Here is an 18,198-nt window from a genome sequence, read left to right on the forward strand (position 1 = left end):
CAAGCATGCTGAATCCAGGTTTCTTCCTTTTCTTCTTGACTCTCTTTCATCAAGACCATACCATAAATTCACCATGACTGGTGAATCCCCCTTTTTTGTTTCATAAGCAGGAATAAAACTAAGAGGTGGAGGTTGGAGCCAGAAAAGTCTGAGCTTAAGTGTCCTTTCTGCCATTTACTTCCCCCAGGAGCTTATTTAAACCCTCTAAGCCTTATTGTTTAACTACAAAAAAGGCAAATAATACCTACCTCATAGATTGTTGTGAGAATCTAATGGTATAAATTATTTATTTAGCATAGTTCACAACCCAATCAAAGTACTCAGTTATTAGTAATTGTAGTAATAAACAACTCTGAAATGTATCATTTTCCCATCAAGATATAAATATGTGTCTTATGGTATATGTGTGTTTGCATGTAGATATGTATATTTTTATATATTTATATAACAGGTTTCTTATTAAGATCATTTGTCTCCATTCACCTACCCAATTTGTCCTGTTTTCCAGCTTCTGTCTGTCCATCTAGCATTTTGACTATCAAACTTAGCTCTGCATTGAAGATAGTTGAAGATCAAACCTTATTCTGCACTTAGAAAATTGCTTTACTCTATCAGGAAATTTTAAAAGTGCTCAGATGAATCACTGTGAAGACTAATTTTGAAAACCGTGTTTGATCAGTGATACAGTTTTGGTTGATAGCTCTGTTATTCCCAGAGGAAACTTAACAAAATATTTTCAAACAGGAACACTTTGAAGGAAGAAATGAGTATCTAGGGGCGGGGGAGGGGGCAAACTTGGGAAATAACCATGCGTAATAAGAATTGTTCAGAAGGTTTCTCATTCATTAAATACGTTTATGAACTGTAAATCATGTCAGTAGAGCCTCTTTATCGAGTACAACCAAACTGAGATTCTGGAAAGATCTCTTCAGTAACACGAAGAAAATGGCTCAAGGAGATTCTCAAAGATTTTTCTATAGAAAAAAAAATGAAGCAGTATAAATTTAATTTAAGTCAGACTCCTCTCTCTTGAACTAAAATTTGTCATGATCACAGCCACCTTGATGTCATCTAGAATTTCTCCATCGTTAGAAATCTCTAAATGAGAGTGAAACCGTAACATGAGTTCCCATTTTTTAGTTTGACGGTTTCAGCAGGGATTCCATCAGAGCCTGAACTGTTGCTGTATCTACCTGATGACTTTCTGGGGACTGAATAGAAAGGCACAACAAACTCTGGTATTTGGAAAGCTTAAAGTGAGACTCTGAAATGCAACTTCCAATATGCATTTGCCCTCTTTACAGTCACCTCCGTCTTTAATTCTTAATATGCAGGATTGTAAAAGGCTTTACTATAATGTGGGTGGGGAGGAGAATAGGATATTCAATGAGGAGTTTGAAGAGACGGGGCATTTGTTAGCTGTGAAGCAAGGTTTCCGGAGAGCACTCCAAACAGGAAGGAGCAGTGGGAGATTGAATCTGAAGAGACGTGCTGACCACTATGGGGATGAGAACACAGAACAGAATAGCTGACTGGATGGGCCACAGCAAGACACAAGAATGACAAAGAATTTTGAATCTTCTTAGAAGTCTTCATCAGAACCTCTTGTCAGCTTTTTCTTTACTGATGAGCCTCCACATACTGTCACTTCTTTCACGTCTGTCATGTATCAATACTTCAGCTACTCTTTTCCTGGTATCTTCAACCTCTCCATCCATTATAACTTTATAGCAATCTATCTGGCTAAATGCTAGGAAATTCTCCTTGTTCTTCCCTGTGCATACCTTGGCCTCCCAAGTAGCTGGGATTACAGGTGTGTGCCACCACGCCCAGCTAATTTTTGTATTTTTTAGTAGAGATAGGGTTTCTCCATGTTGTCCTGGCTGGTCTCAAACTCCTGATCTCAAGTGATCCACCCGCCTTGGCCTCCCAAAGTGCTGGGATTACAGGCGTGAGCCACCATGCCACACCTATATTGGCTATTCTTAAATTTTAATTCTTTCAGATGAACTATAGAATCATTTTGTCAAATGATAAGGAATAATTTACCATTGATATTTTGACTATAATTTCGTTAAGTTTGTAAATTAATTTAGGAAAATATGGACAACTGTAGACTTTCAAGCTTCTTCTTGCTGATGTCATGTCTCTCTTTTTTGATTCCCAGAAAAGGAGTAAATTGTTGTACCTTCAGGCCTTATATTTCTTGTTAATTTAATTACTAGGTCATTCATCTTTTCTCTTTTGCTTAGTATAGTGATGGGAATTTCTATTTTTCATTATATTCTTATATAGAGGCTTTATATATTTATCTTGATTCTAGGTACTTTATAAATCCTCTTAGTAGTTTTAATAATTTGGCAGTTTATTCTGTATGGTTTTCAAAAAGGGTGTTTTAGTATATAATTTGCAAAAAAAAGTGATAATCTCTTTTCAATCAATGTGCATTCTTAATTTTGCTTTACATCTTACTGCAATGCCAAGAAATGTCAGAAAAATATTAAAAGGAATGAACATTTTTATTGTATTTAAAACTATATGATTTTATTAGGCATGATGTTGGATATTTAATAAACAGGCTCTATATGTACGTATTTATTTGTGTGCACCTATAAAATCTCTGGAAGGGTAACCAGAAACCAGTAAGAGAGGCTGTATCTGGGAAGGGGTTTGATTGATAAGGCAGAAATGTAGGAGTATACTCAGCGAATAAGCCTTTGTACCTTTTGAATTTTGTACCGTTTACATATACAACTCATTCAAAACAGAAATAATTGAATTAACAAATCAAAACAATATTTGTTATCCTTTTCAAAAAGTATTTATTTAGTCCTAGTTTCTAGGGCATTTTTTTTAATCAGCAACTGATGGTGAATTAAACATGTGTTTCTTTCTACAGTCATTGGTGCAAGGATTCTTCCATTTGATTATTTGATATATCTAAAGTGTGTTTCACTTACAACCATTTTCATTAATAGTGGTATTTTAATCTTTATTTTCTGATGAGGTAAAACTAATATTTTATTTAGGATTTTTGTATCTATTGTCATAAATGAGATAACTTTGGGGGTAGTGTGGTTGTGATTTTTTGCGGGGAGAGGAGGTTTTAATGTTAGTATTATAAACCAGATTTGAGAAGTCCTCCGTGTTTTTCTTGCCCAGTGTTTGAAAAATTAAAAGAACTCATCCATAAAACTATCTGGATGTAAAGCTCCTTTTGGAAGAAATATTTTGATAAAATCTTCTTTTTATTATCACTATGATTTTATTAAGGTTTTCAATTAAGCAAATATGCCTTAACAATTTTTGTGAATTATTGACTAAAAAAGATACCTTCTAAGTGTGGCTTTTTATATCAAGTCTAGACCACATCGTGGTCACAAATTATGAAAATTATTAAAAAGTGAATTTATTAACATAAAAAATTTACTTCCTGATTATAAAAATATAATTTTTCTTTCATAAGTTATTAGATCTTAGTTTTATCCAAATGATAATATATATTTATATCTGGTAAAATCATCTGAATTTTTCAACTAACTCACATGGTCATATGTGTTCATTGATAATATAAGCCAACTCTTGAAAATATTTGATTTTCTGCTCAGAGTCCATAATGGTAGCAGCTGAAATGACAAGTTTATCTTACTCCAGAGAACAAATCTGTGTAACTCAACCATATCTCTGCTACTCATGAATCATCAAGTCTCGGCTTTACTTGTGGGATAAATATATCTGTTATGTATACCTTCTTGTCCTTTTTGTATAACTATATATTTCTTTCTTTGCATCTATTTTTATTTACATGCATCCTACCTCTGATACTCACAGTGGAGACTTAACTTGGAGCAAATCAATTAAATCCCCCAGTATTCTTTTTGCTGTATAATGCTGCTGAATCAAAACAGCAAATTTGCCAGGGTCTTTACTGTATTTTCTTCAAAGTAGAGGCATGAGCTGGAAAAGGGAGTGAGGTGAACATTTGATCAGGATGACAAGCACCAGTGGATTCCCGCTGGTAGCTGGAACACAAGCCCGATGACATGTATTTGGTGTCATTCCGATGTAGATTCTGACAGATGCCAATTTATGGTCCAATTTATGTCTTGACTCTCATACGAAGGCCAAGCAAGCCATAAAATGTAATAAGAATTTCTTCAATCAATGTCCAGAGGAAAAACAAATCACTCAGTTACTGACACGATATTGCATCAACACTCCGGTAAAGTTCTCACAAGTGTGTGACATGCCCCCAAGCTACAGAGAGCATGGAGAGTAAAAAACCCCAGCACAGCAACACCACATCCTAATAGAGGAGCTCCTGAACTTCACAGCTCTTAATAGGTCATCTGCTTTCTTTTTCTTTCATTCTAACAGAATTCCCGTTTTGCAGGGAGGGGTGGGAGAAGAGAATTAAATAAATGAATTCCTCCTCTCTATTTCCTTCCAACATTCCCGTTTCAGACTTATTTCTGACCTCTTTGCTGTGAACTCCTCCATTTCTTTTCTCTCTTCCTCTTTCCGTTCCTACCAGCCTCCTCTTTACAGAGAGGGTTATTTATTCGTCCCCTGCCACATCATTTCAACTCAGGCTTCTAGTGAGGTAACACAGATTAGTCCCTGATCACAGTTTCAATCCAGCCAGTTGCGGGCTCGTGTATTTTTCCTTTCTCTTTCCTTCAGAGGTTTTTCCAACCAGATACATGCCGTTAAGCACGGTTACAAGTTGGTGCCTGGAAGGGTTTCAGAGAAGAAAGATGGGAGAATCAGCTATCCATAAGACCCATTTTAATTGTTTCTGATTTGTTTTTTCCAAATCCGGTTTTAAGATTGTCGCTGCACACGTGCACGCACACACACAGAGTGAAAGGCTGTAGGATCACCATCATGCTCTATCTCAATTGTGTCCTCTTCTATTTGTGCACTTAGCACTGAGGGTCAAAGTCATTTTGTTTATTGGTACAGGACAAAATTGTTAACCTGGGGCACTTTATATTTGAAAAAGTTTGCCTTTAGAACACTGGGAAAGTTACAAAGCAGGCCAGGAAAAACAGAGCACACTTTTGAGAGAGATACTCTTTTCCTTCTTTAGAAAAGAATAGGGGAAGAGTAAAAAGGATATGAACATATTGGAATGAGGATTGGAGGCAATGCTGGTTCACATCTCAGCTCTAACACTCCTTGGCTGTATAATAGGTTGGGAAAGTGCTCCTGCCTCAGCAGTGCTTCTTTAAATATAAATGCTACAGATATGAGAAAGAGTCCATGCAGTAATTATCATTAGTATTTAGTAATATATTTAATATATTCCTAAAAAGGAAGAAAGCTCTATCCAGTCAGGGCAAATTTTTTTTTCCATGCAAACTAAGAAATGATGGTCTCACACACTGGCTTCGCCCCGGAAACCTTCCAGACCACAGTAGCTCAAAATTACCACTCCCTCTTGTGTTCTAAAAGCAAGTCAACTGTGAGACTCTATTGTTAGGGAAAATCCAGGTGTTGTGGGGTCCGGAGCCACGTGATTCCTGGTTGCAAACTGACTTCTCCTACCCACCTAGAACCTCTGCAAACACCAGCAGCTCCCAGGACTCACAGGTCTGATTCAGGTGAGCAATTCTTAAGGCTTAAGCCTCTGTCTTTTACATTGCTGCCTCTCAACAATGTGCCTGTCTTTCCAGATTGCAAGGTAGAACCCATGTGTGATCTCATCTGCCTACTGCAGACCTGAGTACAGTACTATGAATAGTATAGGTACTCAATAAACGCACGTGGGATTGCTTCTAAACTCATTTCGCTGTTGATTTTTGTTGAGTAATTTTTCTGACTATAAAGCACCATATGTTCATGACCAAAGCTTTAAAAAACCCAGAAAATAATTTTTAAAAGAGAATTAAAATATCAGTAATGCCACGGACAATAATATATTTCCCCATCATCTTTTTTACATGTATATCTGTATGTTATGTTACAAAATTTTATTTAAAATATCCAGCTTTTCTTTTCTATTATTTTTCTAATTATTATCCTAGGAAAAATATTTGGAAAGCATGACTTTCAATGGTAAATAACCTCCTATTGTATGTTACATGTACCATATTTTTGTAAACATTCCCCTAACCTACCCAGTGCACTGTCCTATAGAGGGCATATTTCCAATAAACAAACACAATGCCTTGTAGAGTTCTTCTAACATCTTTAGTAGTCTTACTTTATATGTTGGCCTCTGAGGTGGAGATAATACAGAAAGCTGAGAGTTGGGTGTCAGGGGAGTGAAGGAAGGGGTAGAGGGTGAATAAAATTTATAACTAAATTTAGATTCCCACAAAAGAAAGTTCGTTACACCAAATACAGGCATACCTCATTTTATTGTGTGAATACTTTGCATTATTATGCTTCACAGTTTTTACAAATCGCAGGTTTGTGGCAACACTGTGTCAAGTAAGTCCATTGGCATCATTTTTCTAATGGCATGTTCTCACTTTATGTCTCTATGTCATATTTTTCTAATTCTTGCAATATTTCAAATTATTTTCATTATTATTATGTATTTTATGGTGATCTGTGATTAGTGATCTTTGATGTTATTACTGTAATAGTTTTGGGCAAACTTATGATGGCAAACTTAATAAACGTTGTGCGTGTTCCAACTACTTTGCCTACTAGCCATTCCCCTGTGTATCTTTCTCTCCCTTGTACCTCCTGAGACACTACAATATTGAAATTAATCCAATTCATAACCTTACAATGGCCTCGAAGTGTTCAAGTGAAAGGAAGAGTTGCATGGCTCTCACTTTAAATCAAAAGCTACAAATGATTAAGCTTAGGGAGGAAGACATGGAGAAAGCCAAGATAGGCTGAAAGCTAGGCCTCTTGAGCCAAAAGTTAGCCAAGTTGTAATGCAAAGGAAAGGTTCCTGAAGGAAATTAAAAGTGAATACACAAATGAAAAGAAAGTGCTACTCCAATGAACACATGAATGATAAGAAAAAGAAACAACTTTATTGCTGATATGGAGAAAGTTTGAGGGGGTAGAAGATCAAAACAGCTATAGCTTTTTCGTAAGTCAAGGCCTAAGCCAGAGCAAAGTCCTAACTCTCTTCAATTCTACGAAGGCTGATAGTGGTGAGGAAGCTGCAAAAGAAAAGTCTGAAGCTAACAAAGTCTGGTTCATGAGGTTTAAAAAAAGAATCCATCTTTATAACATAGAAGTACAAGGTGAGTCAGCAAATGTTGATGTAGAAGCTGCAGTAGATTCTCCAGAAAGCCTAGCTAAGGTAATTGGTGAAGTTGGCTATACTAAACAACAGATTTTCAATGTAGACAAAAATAGCCTTCTATTGGAAAAATATGTCATCTAGGACTTTTATAACTAGAGAGGAGAATAAAGTGCCTGGCTTCAAAGCTTCAAAGGATAGACTGACTCCTTTGTTAAAGCTTAATGCAGCCGGTTACTTTTACTTTAATTTGAAGCCATTTACCATTCCAAAAATTCCAGGGCTCTTAAGAATTATCTAAATCTACTATGCCTCTTCTCTAGAAAAAGGAACAACAAAGCCTGAATGGCAGCACATTTGTTTATAGTATGGTTTACTGAATATTTTAAGCCCTACTGTTGAGACCTACTGTTCAGAAAAAAAGATTCCTTTCAAAATATATTGCTCACTGACAATGCACCTAGTTACTCAGGAGCTCTGTGGAAATGTACAAGGAAATTATTGTTGTTTTCATGCCTGCTAACACAACATCCATTCTGTAGCCCGTGGATCAAGGAGTAATTTCAACTTTCAAGTCCTATTATTTAAAAAATACATTTGATAAGACTATAGCTGCCATAGTTAGTAATTTCTCTGATGGATCTTGGCAAAGTAAATTGAAACCCTCCTGGAAAGGATTCTCCATTCTAGATGTCATTGAGAGCCTAAACGTGAGAGGCATCAAAATATCAACATTAATAAGAGTTTGGAAGAAGTTGAATCCAATCCTGAGGGATGAATTTGAGGGGTTCAAGACATCACTGGAAGAAGGAACTCCAGATCTGGTGGAAACAGCAAGAGAACTAGAACTAAAAGTAGAGCCAGTAGATGTGACTGAATCACTGCACTTTCATAATAAAACTTCAACAGAAGAGAAGTTGCTTCTTACAGATGAGCAAAGAAGGTAGTTTCTTGAGATGGAATCTACTCCTGATGAAGATGCTGTGAACACTGTTGAAATGACAACAAACAATTCAGAATATTACATAAACTTAGCTGATAAAGCAGCAGGTGGTAGGATTCAAGAGGATTGACTCCAATTTTGAAGGAAGTCCTACTGTGGGTAAAATGCTGTCAAACACAATCACATGCTACAGATAAATCTTTCACGAAAGGAAAAGTGAAGCAATGTGGCAAACTTCTTTGCTGCCTTATTTTAAGAAATTGCTACAGCTACCCTAACTTTCAGCACCGACCACCCTGATCAGTCAACAACCGTCAACATTGAGGTGAGACCCTCCACCAGCAAAAGAATTATGACTCACTGAAGGCCGAGATGATTCTGAGAATTTTTTAGAATAAAGTATCTTTAAATTAAAGTATTTACATTGTTTTTTAGACATACTGCTATTGCATACTTAATGGATTACTCTATTGTGTAAACATAACTTTTATATTCACTGGGAAACAAAAAAAATCATGTGACTCACTTTATTGCAATATTAGTTTTATTGCAGTAGTCTGGAACCAAACCCACAATATCTCTGAGGTATGCATGTAGTCTATTAAACCTACTTAAGAAAAATTAAGTAATAGTATTTCTCTCCATTCTTACAACCCTCCCAAAATGTTAAGAACCTATTTTGGAGATATATAGGCAAATAAAAGCTGTAGATGAAAAGGACAATAGATTCCATTAAAACAGCACCCAGAGAAATGGTTTACTCACTTAATTGAAATGATGGCCAAGGGAGAAATTTAGAGTAGAGCATTTCAATGACTCTAAACAAATGAATAAATGGCTTGTAATTCATTTCAGTGTCTGGTCTGGTGGTACCCAAAAGTCTTTTCAAAAGAATGTCCCATTGTATTGCCCCAGGGATTGCTTCTTTCTGCCCTGCTCTGAATATATATAGGTGTTTAAAATTCATGTCTGATATAAAAGTCATCTATACAGTTCATGTTAAATGTCTAGGGCTCTACTTTGGAGCCTCAGAATTCTGACCACCACCACCAAAAGAACATGATCTGACTTTTAAAGAAGTCAGCTTTGAGTTTACAGGAAGAGTTCTAAAAAATGTTTCAGTGTAAACCATTCATTTGTGACTAAGCTATACTTAAAATGGAAGAGACTCAGACTTGGCTTGCACAAACATTTATGAAGCATGTACATTGTGCCAGAAATTGAACAGTGTGTTTCACATTCTTTATTTCATTAAATTCTCAAGAGAACCCTCCCTCTGAGGAAGGATTCTTGAGGTCATTTACATGGGTAAAAACAGTGGGACTCAAAGACATTTTGCGATGAGCCCATGAACTGTCATCTATGTACTCCTTTATTCATTCAGAAAATTTTTGAGGTCCACTGTGTGCCAGGTCCTTAGCATACAATCTTACGTAAGTCATAATCCCTTCCTTCAATTGGCTTATAGTCTTGTGTAGCAGACAGTGTGGAAACAGGCTGAGTGGGCAAACAGTGTGAAAAATGCCACAGTCGTTGTAAATCAGGTCGTGTCATAAGATCACAGGGGAGCAATAGACAGCCTAGACTTGGGATAGTGGATTCAGGGAAAGCTTTATAAAGGAAGACATAATTAAGCTAGGGCAAAGTTGTCTCAGTAAAGTCTGGGAGAATGTAGAGAAGGAGGGCTTACAGTATTTTAGGCAGGGGGTAGAGCAGATACAGGAATCTGAAGGTAAAGACAAGGACTGTGAGTGTGAAGATCTGGACAGATTTCAACTGGTGGGTGCAGAGGGTGCAAAATTATGGAGATGTGAGAAGTAAAGCTGAAAAAGCAAACATGAAGGCTTTATAAGCCAAATTAAGGCATTTAGAGTAAATATTAAATCCAAAGGAAAGCCTTTGAGTGTGTTAAGCAAGGATAGACCTAGCCAGGTGTGTGGTTTAGAAGGAGCACTCTCTCACTGCCATTGGAGAATGTGTTATAGGCTGTAACAGTGCTAATGTGGACATGAGTTAGGAGGCTACTAGGTAACACTGGCCAGAAAGACAATGGCAGCCTTACCCAGACAGGGGAAATGTTAATGGGGAGAATGGATCTGAAAGTTGTTTGTGAAGAAGAATTAATTAGAAATAAATTTTTATTGGAGGATAGAAAGGAGAAGGAGAAAAGCTATGACTTGGCTGGAAAAGTGATGATGTCATTCACCGAGATAGTGAATTTGAGAGAGAAGGAGGGGTCTGACTCCCAAAGTTCATGTAGAGTTTGAGGTGCCTATGGACGTCAACTTGGAGAGGTTATATAGATAGTTGGATTTATAAGCCTTAAGCCTAGAGCCATGGATTTAAAGTCTGAACATCATGAAAAGGACACGTGGAGATTAATGAAAAAATAATGAGCACAGGGAAAGGAGTTCATTAAGGAGACCAAGAAGGAATGATTGGAGAGATACAAGAAGAACCCAAAGAATGTGTTGTTTCAGAAAACAGAAAAGAATAAAGAACTTTAAAAAGAAGGAAATAGTTTACAATCTCATGTATGGTCCAGTGAGATAAGGGCTGAAAAGTGCCCATTAGCTTTTGCAAGCAGGAGGTCACTGGTGATTTTATCTAGGTCACTTTCATAGAGGTAATGGTAGAAACCAGAGTGCCCTGGGTTTAGGAATATTTGGGAGATGAAGTTGAAGTAGAGAGAGAGAGAGCTAGCTCACTCTTGAGAAGTCTAATAGAGGAAAAGGAAAAAACTGAATGGTAGCTACAGGAGGGATGCAGTTTCAAGGGAGGGTTTTGTAAAATGTAGCTGTTTCTTGGTGTGTATGCGCATGTGTGTGCATATGTGCAAGCATAGCATTTTCTTTCTTCTTCTGTGTTTGCATGTGCTTTTGCTCTGCAGGGCTACTTTGAAACATATCTTCTGATTTCTATTCCAAGATCTTGTAGTTATACCACAACTACAGAAACTGTGCTATAAAACTCTTATAAAATAATTCTATAAAGCTGTTCCCAGGGCCAAATAAGCCATTGCCCTAAACCTAAGCAAAGTGGTTATTATTTACCCTACCAAAGTTATATACAGTGAATACTTGCAATAAACCACAAGGAGCACATATTCTTGCTGAGTTAAAGTAATGGGCAGGACTAGCAGGAAGCAGAATTTTCACTAAATAAAATTCCTGGAGCAGTTCTTTTGGAGAGAGAGAATTAAAGAGGCAACAACATAGGTGACCTTGGGCCTTGGATTTCTTCCCATTAATTCTGAATCTTTCAAGCAAATTCTAAGGAAGGAAGCAGCTTGTCTCAGTGGTTAATAATCTTTGCACTGCAGTGAGAACATTTTCGTAATATGCTTTGGGGAAAAGGTGTCATTCCTTTTTCTCTACCACAAGGCCTTTAGGGTAATGACTTAGGATGCTTGCAGAACACATTGTTGTTTATTACCATTTCTACCTTAAAAAGGGCAGAGAAATGGAAAAGATTATGAAATTTAAACCTGCCACTTTCATTAATAGTTTTAAGTACTGGGGGGAAAAATCTACAGAAGAGAAAGGTACAAATGATTACACTAAGGAATAATTCCATTTCCTAGTTATTTGCATCTATGATACTACAGGAAACTAACAGTTGGGTGTGGTGAAGCAGAAAGTCTGTCTCATTAGAATGAGACATCTAAATGAACAATCTGAAAATGAAATTAAGAAAACAATTTCATGTACAATATCATCAAAAATAAGAACTTAGGAGTAAATTTGACAAAAGAAGGGAAAGACTCATACACTGAAAATTACAAAATATCAGTGAAAAAAATTAGAAGCCGGGTGCAGTGGCTTGCACCTGCAATCCCAGCTACTTGGAAGGCTGAGGTGGGAGGATAGCTAGAAGTTCAAGACTAGTCTGAGCAACATAGTGAGACCTTGTCTCTAAAAAAGTAATTTAAAAAATTAGCCCACCGTGGTGGTGCAAATGTTTAGTCCCAGCTACTCAGGAGGCTGAAGTTGAAGGATCACTTGAGCCTGGGAGTTCGAGGCTGCAGTGAACTATGATCACGCCATTGCACTCCAGCCTGGGTGACAGAGCAAGACTCCATCCCTCTAAAAACGAACAAATAAACAAACAAACAAAATTAAAGAAGACCTAAATAAATGGAAGGACATCCCATGTTCATTGACTGGAAGACTTGTTAAGATGGCAATACTTCCCAAATTAATCTAGCGATTGGTTGCAATCACTTTCAAAATTTCAGCTGCCTTTAAAAAAATTTGATCAGCTTGTCCTAAAATTCATATGGAAATGTAAGGGACCCTAATATCCAAAACAACCTTGAGAAGGAAGAACAAAGCTAAAGAACTCATACTTTCCTATTTCAAAAATTACTACACACTTACACCAATAAAGATAGTATGATACTGTCACAATGATATAAATCATGGATCAGAATAGAAAATTCAGAAATAGGCTCTTACATTAATGGTCAATAGATTTTCAATAAACGTGCCAAGTCAATTCAATGGGGGATAGTATATAGTCTTTTCAACAACTGGTCCTGGGACTAGATATCCATATACAAAAGAATAAACTTGGAGCCCTACCTCACATCACATATGAAAACTAAAATAGTTCAAAAGCCTAGATATAAGAGCTAAAACTATAAAATTCTTAGAAAAAAACATGGGCATAGTTCTTTGTAACCTTGGATTAGGCAAGGGTTTCTTAGATATGACACCAAAAGTATAAGTCACAAAAAATATATAATTACATTGGATTTCATCAAAATTTAAAACTATCATATTTTAAAAGACATCAATTAGAAAGTAAAAAGACAATCCACAGAATAGCAGAATATATTTGCAAATCATCTATCTGAAAAAGGACTAGTATGCAGAATACATAAAGAACTTTAACAATTCAGCACAAAAAACAACAAATAAGCCAAGTAAATTATGATATTTGAATAGACATTTCTTCAAAGAAGATATATAAATGCCCAATTAAGCCCATGAAAAAATGCTCAACATCATTAGCCATTAAGGAAATACAAATCAAAACCACAATTCACACTCACTACATGGCTATAATAAAAAAGACAGACAATGCTGAGTGTTGGCTAGGATGTGGAGAAATTGTAGCCCTAATACATTGCTGGTGGGAATGTAAAATGATGCAGCTGCTTTGGAAAACATTTTGACAGCTCTTCAAAATTTTAAACTGTATGTTTATCATGTATGTTTATCAATGCAGCAATTCCACTCCTAGGTATACACCCAAGAGAAATGAAAACATGTCTATACAAAAACTTCCATATGAACACTTATAGTGGCATGATTCATATCAGTCAAAAAAGGAAACAATTCAAATGTCCACCACTTAAGTAGGGGATAAACAAAATGCAGTATGTCCATAGAAGGGAATATTATTCAGCCATAAACAGGAATGAAGTACTGATACATCCTACAACATAGATGAACCTTGAAAACATTATATTAAGTGACAGAAGCCAATCACAAAAGACCACATACTATATGATTCCCATTCACATGTAAGTCCAGAACAGAAAAATCTATAAAACAGAAAGTACCTTAGTGGTTGCCTAGAGTGGAGGGGTGGGGTGGAGGGGGTGGGGACCAGAGGAGGTAACAGATAATGGGATAATAGCTACATAGTGTGGGCTTTCTTTTGTAGGTGATGGAAAATATTCTAAAACTGACTATGGTGATGTGTCTGTGAACACACTAAAAGCCATTAAATTGTACACTTTAAACTAATAAATTAAATGGTATGAAATTATATCTTAATAAATCTGTTTAAAAAATAGCAGATAGAGAGAAGACAGACTAATGAAGTATTGATAAACGTTACAACAGGATGAATATTAAAAATGTCATGCTAAGACGGGCACGGTGGCTCACGTCTGTAATTCCAGCACTTTGGGAGGCCGAGGCGGGTGGATCACCTGAGGTCGGGAGTTCGAGACCAGCCTGACCAACATGGAGAAACCCTGCCTCTACTAAAAATACAAAATTAGCCTGGCATGGTGGTGCATGCCTGTAATCCCAGCTACTCGGGAGGCTGAGGCAAGAGAATCGCTTGAACCCAGGAGGCGGAGGTTGCCGTGAGCCAAGATTGCTCCATTGCACTCCAGCCTGGGCAACAAGAGCAAAACTCTGTCTCAAAAAAAAAAAAAAAAAAAATCGTTCTCTGTAAAGAATACAGTCACAATGGCCACACATTATACAACTTCATTTATATAAAACATCTAGAATTGGCAAATCTGTAGACAGAAAGTAGACTGGTGTTGCCAGGGTCTTGGGAGAGAGTGGAATAAGAATGACTACAAATGGACATCGGGTTTATTTTGGGGGTAATGAAGATGTTCTGGAACAAGGAAGTGGAGATGGTTGCACACCTCTGTGAACATACTAAAAAACACTGAAGTGGACACTTTTTTAAAAAGGTGAATTTTATGTTATGTGAATTATATCTCAATTTTAAAAAAAGACAAAAAAGAGACATCAATAAATGGTTATGTAAGAGAGATACATGGTTATACATGAGAGACCTTGACTATCAGTTCTGACAGTACAGAGATTGCTCAATTCTGTCAAATCCCATTCCTCAGGGAGATCAGAACAGACTATTTGATTTTTTTCCTCTTTAAATATTAAGATGAAGGATACATTTTCTACATATATATGTATAGATTTTTACTAAATGCTGCAAAGTGTCTTAAAATAAAAATGAACATTAAAAATTATTTTCTGGAATATACCTCAGGAACATAGGCCTCGGCTGGGCACCTGCCACAGGGAAAGCCCAGGCCCAGGCGTGCTGGGTATCCGTGGAACCTGCAAGGCCAGGCTGTGGAGCCCGAGAGAGAGAAAATAGTGCTGGTGTGGCCCCTGTTGTAGCTGCTTTGCCAGTCAGTTCAATTACCCATCCTCAAGTTTCCTAAACAGCAAAAGAGACCTAGCCTAGTATGGGTGTCTCCCATTCATTCTAACTCTGTCATTCAGTCTCCAAGTTTACTAAAGAAACTCTGAGTTTAGGTGTAGAGTGAGTAATGATGAGGCTGGCTGGTGGAGCATCATCTTCAAAAAATAAAACCAACAAATACAAACAGAACAACAAATCTCACTATAAGAACTAGAGACTAGACCTAATTTTAATCCCCCTTGATTAAAACCGATCTTTTCTTATTCCTTCAAAGGCCTGGGAACATTCCTGAATGAATGAGCAGAGCCACCTCCAGAGTGAGACTTCTCAGGATAGTTGCCCCCAGTCAGGTGTGAGGACTCAGTGCTCAGTGCCCAAGGGCCCAAGCCTAGGTGGAACCATGGAAGATGCAGTATTTCAGGAAGGCTACATCAGAGATGTGGAGAGAATAAGAAAATGAACTCCCCAGCGGAAACCATCCTGAGGCTTATGTAATGTACATGCATTCCCACAATCAGCCAGTGGCCCTGCCCACATGTTGCAGCCACAGGCTGGCTCCTGCCCGCTTTTCTACTTTTCCTCTCATGGCCATTCCTTTCTTGGCGATTGAACCAAAGAGAGGGATGGGGATAGGGAGGAAAGATACACGATGGGTTTGCCACAATCTCCACTCCTCCTGGAATGTGTGAAGCAATGAAAACTCCCTGGAAAGAGATGGGCTACGAAGCCAGGCTGCTCACACTGGGACCCTGGCTCCGTCCCTTCTGGTTGTGTGATTTGGGGTCAATGTTTAAACCCTGTAATTTTCAGATTCCCCATCTGTAAAGTGGTATGTAAATTCCTACTTCAAGGAATTGTTGTGAGAATTAAATAACATATGCTTATTAAATGGTAGTTTTTTTAAACAATGATAAAATAAAATCTGTACTTGTAACCCCTCTATATTAATCCTGATATTTCCCCAATATTTTTTAAATTTAGCTACACGAGTCCATCCAACTAAGTTATTTATACCAACATGACTTAATGAATAGTTATGATGGTCTGCATTAAAAACCCAGGCATCAGACAGAACCTCTTTCTCATTTTTGACCCAAGCATATGCCAGTTGTGTGAGGTAAGGAGGGTGCTTTAATCTTTCCAAATATCAGTTTTCTTATATATAGAATGGGAATTTTAATAAGATAGCATATTTAAAGTACTTAGAAGACTACCTGGGCGGCAACTAGTATAAATAAATGATAGTAGTAGCTCCTTTACTCCTCCTCTTTATATATGCTAACTTGCTTGTATTCATGTTTTTTAGATAATTCAAATCAATTTAATCATTCCAAGCAGCTCAACAACCAACAATCTGATGGATAACTGATTTATCTATGGTAAATTGCCCGGATAGTGAAAGTGGTTGAAATGTACAACTGGAAGTTGCTACAGTCTGATGAGTCTTCTAAATAGAGAAAATGTTTTAGAATTTTAAAAGTAATGCATTAAGAGAAATAAACCATATCACATGTTCTCTCTTACATGTAGGAGATTTTTAAAAAAGTTGATCTCATGGAAGTAGCGAGTAGAATGGTGGCTACTGAGGCTGGGAAGGGTGGGAGGTGGGCATGAAACAGAGGTTGGTTAATGGGTACAAACACAGTTAGAGAGATTAAATAAGTTCGTGTTCGATAGCACAGTAGGATGACTACAGTTATCAACAATTTATTGTACATTTCAAAATAGCTAGAAAAGATTTGTAATGTTCTCAACAAAAAGGAATAATAAATGTTTGAGGTGATGGATATTCTGGTTGCCCAGATTTGATCATTTACACATTGTATGCCGGTATCAGAATATCACATGGACCCCATAAATATGTATAATTATTATGTATCAATTTAAACATTGGGATCGAATCTTATACAACTACGGACACTGATAAGGGAGTTCTGTTTGTCTGTTTCTTAGGAGGGAGGCTGAACCTGAAGTCACAAGACAGCTGGTCAGGATCCGAAGATGGGCAGGAAGTCGGGGAGAGCAGGGAAAACTGAAACTCATAAGGACCCCACGGGAGTGTGCATCTGTCTGTCCCTGAAAGCCACATTGGCCCCTTTCCATCCCATCTCTAAGCCTCCACCCTTGTGGCCGAGGCTGCTCTGAAGAGAGGCTGGTGTTCTTGCTGCAGAGCCACGCTCACTCCTGGACCAGGCTTTGTAAAGCTGAAGGAAGCAATTCCAGGAACCGGAGCTTTGGACCCAGTCAGTATAGTGAGCGAGCAGATCTGTGAAAATATGTGTGAGCCGCAACAGAGTCCAGCCTCCACGGCCCTTTCAAGGATAAACACGGCTCCGCTCCACTTCCACCTTCCAGATCTTGCATAAGTTGTTCCTATGCCCATCCTAACCAGGAACATGCAGGGAACGGAATTCTGGGAAATGTAGTTCAGCTTAGCCGAGTCAACACATTACAAAGCCACCGCATGGGAAAATAAAGTTTATTGCTATAAGCCACTTACAAAAAAATTTATATGCTACAGAAAATGGTCTCTGGAATTTACCAAGTCTCTCTCTCTCTCTCTCTCTGTCTCTTTCTCTCTCTCTCTCTCTCTCTCTCCTGGCTCCAACTTAGCACTTCCTTCAGAAGTACTCAGTTTTGCCTTTCATTTTTTTAATGTAAATGCAGAAATAAATTTCTCCAATTTACTGAAAAGTATCTCCCAGAGGGACCAAGGCAGGCAGGAAATTAAACTATGGTGCTGGAATCATTTTACCATACCAGCTTTACCCCACGAATGTAAATTTAGGGAATTCCACTTGTCAAAGTCCTCTTTGAAGCTTTGAATAACTGGATCCCAATTATTCTTAACCACGTTATACAGGCCTGTGTTCCTCTTAATATCTAAATAGATTTCATTTTTTGCCACCTACTAAAATTCTCCAAAGTGAATATTGCCACATTATGCTCTCCAGTTAAGAGTGAAATTTCTGACTAAAAATGTTTTTTACTCATATCCCGAGATGGCTGCAAAATTCTCCATGATAACTAAAGCTGTGAGAATTGGCATCACATTTGAATTGGTATTAACTCGTAGTAAAAATATGCTCAGCAAGAAGAAATCATTGTACTTTCTACC

This window comes from Gorilla gorilla, chromosome 17 (assembly GCF_029281585.2).
Source record: "Gorilla gorilla gorilla isolate KB3781 chromosome 17, NHGRI_mGorGor1-v2.1_pri, whole genome shotgun sequence".
NCBI classification, from domain to species: Eukaryota; Metazoa; Chordata; class Mammalia; order Primates; family Hominidae; genus Gorilla; species Gorilla gorilla.